Source organism: Mustela erminea, chromosome 12, assembly GCF_009829155.1.
Source record: "Mustela erminea isolate mMusErm1 chromosome 12, mMusErm1.Pri, whole genome shotgun sequence".
In the NCBI taxonomy this organism is placed as follows: domain Eukaryota; kingdom Metazoa; phylum Chordata; class Mammalia; order Carnivora; family Mustelidae; genus Mustela; species Mustela erminea.
The window spans coordinates 93,277,025-93,279,366 of NC_045625.1; positions in this window are offsets into that span (position 1 = coordinate 93,277,025).

Genomic DNA, 2,342 nt, shown 5'->3' on the forward strand with positions numbered 1-2,342 from the left:
ATGTTTCAATTCATTAAAAAAAAAAATCCTAAGACAGCAAGAAACATTTAAAAATAACTGAACTGACAATATACTTTGGAATACTCCTGGTAATTCTAGCAACGTGAGGGACCAACTGCTAATGGGCTTTGTGTGATTCTCGATGATCATTCAGATGTGAAGTTAGGGGCATAATGGGGAAGTTGGAGGACTTTCACATCATTGACTTTGTGAGATGTTCGAGCTTGAGAAATTGACTCTCTTTAGGTGTTACCTCATTTTTGTTTATTTCTTTGCTTGTTTTAACTGGGTTTTTGTTCTGCTTGTTTATTATAAGGACAGCATTAGAAATGAGGTTTAACTGTGCCCTAGGAGTCTCCCCAGTTGGGCAAGGCCAGGCAGCATCAAGAATAGGCTGGAAGAGATCCTCCCATGCATGGGGACGTGCCTATCTGGAAGCTGAAAAGGACGCAGGCGAAGGAACTCTGCTCTATTTTATTTGGTCATTTCCCATCATAATCTTGTAGGGAAGAGATTGAGTTTCAGAAAATATTTTACTCATCACTAGAATGCACCTTTGGTTCTCTGATGTATCCCAAGCTGCAACAGAGCTTGGCTTACAGTAGGTCTTGCATAAGTATTTTTGTAGGGGTGGAGGGAAGGCAAAAAGAGGAGAAGAAAGGGAGGGAGGGAGGGAAGGAAATATTTGATTATGTGTTTATGTATGTTTGTAATGCTGATGGAAAATCGAGGGAATTCAACTTTATCTACTTGGAATTACAATATTACAGAATTTAAAATCCTTCTACCCAAATATGCTAACAGTGCAGAGCTGGTGGTGTTTTGTTATTTTAAAAAAATACGTATTTTTATTTATTCTCATTATTTTAGAGTTATTATATTATATACTTAAATTGGATAGAAAATTTCATTCTGAACTATATCTCAAAAAACAACTATCTAAAGAGATCTAACACAAAATATAAAATATAAAGAATCTTTATAATTTGTGAAAAGTAGTGTTGTCTGTCCAGAACTGTAAACAATATAGACCAATGTGAAAGTCACTCTAGACCACAGGTTCCCATAGAAATTACTGTGATGATGGAAATATTTTGTCATCTGGGCTGTTGAATATGTTAACCACTACTCCACGTGACCATTGAGCCCTTGAACTGTGACTGGTGTGATCAGATAACCAAGCTTTTAATTACAGCTAATTAAATTTAAATGTAGATATTCATGTGTGGCTTGTGGCTGCAGTATTGGACAAGAAACCCGATAATGGCCCATGCAACTTCAGATGATGGACGAGCCCTTCGTGATTATTGTGTTCACCCTTAAGGAAAAGTCACTGTTAGCTGAGGCAGACAGACTCTAAAGGTGTGTCCTACACCCCCCACCCCTGCCTCCTGGTGGTCACATCCTTCTGGGATTCCTTACCCCCTTCCCCGAGGTTGGGACCTGTCACTTGCTAATAATCCACAGTATACGGCAAGGGTGATGGGAATGTGTGACTCCCCGTTGTGATATCCATACATAGGATTGTGACTCATCTCATTAAGAGACTCACATTCCTTCTGCTGTGGGTTCTGATGAAGCAGACAGCGTTATTATGGATCCCACAGAGCAAAGAACTGGCCGTGGCCTCGAGGAATTGAGGCAAACTCTAACCATCAGCCTGCCAGCATTTCTGGCTTACAGCCACCATGAAAATGGGATCCCATTCCTACAACCATGAAGGAGTGAGTGAATTCTGCCTGCAGACAGACTGAGCCTGGATGCAGACCCTTTCTAGCTCAGCCCAGAGCCCCGGGGAGAGCACTAGCCCCACTTGTGTCTTGCAGCCTTGCAGAGAGCCTAGCCCAGCTGGGTTTGGGCTCCCCCAGAAATTGTGACCTAATACATGTGTGCCCCCGAGTCTGTGGCGATTCACTGCAGGGCAGTAGGTAACGAATACAAATGTTGTTCAACATACTAACCCATGGAATTACAATATTACAGAATTTAAAATCCTGCAATGACTTTTGCTACAGCTTCGTTAACACACATGATGAGCTGCCTTTAGGCACACCTCCCAAAACTTTATTAGCTTTTTTGGTCTTTCCATCTAGGTTTCTGCCTGTGCTCGTGGGAAGGGGAAGTTCGTAACCCTTCACCCTTAGCTGTTGAAAGAGCAGCTGTCAGCCTCTGCTCGGCTGAGGCCAAGGGGGCACACCAGTCACACTGCCTCGTGCTCCTGTCCTGCCACAGACCCCACACTTGTTAACCCGAAGCCATTCAAAATGCATCTGAAAGATTTCAAGTCAGCAGAGCTTTTCTAGCAAGAACTGAGCTGCAGTAAAGGGAAGGGGGAAGTCTCC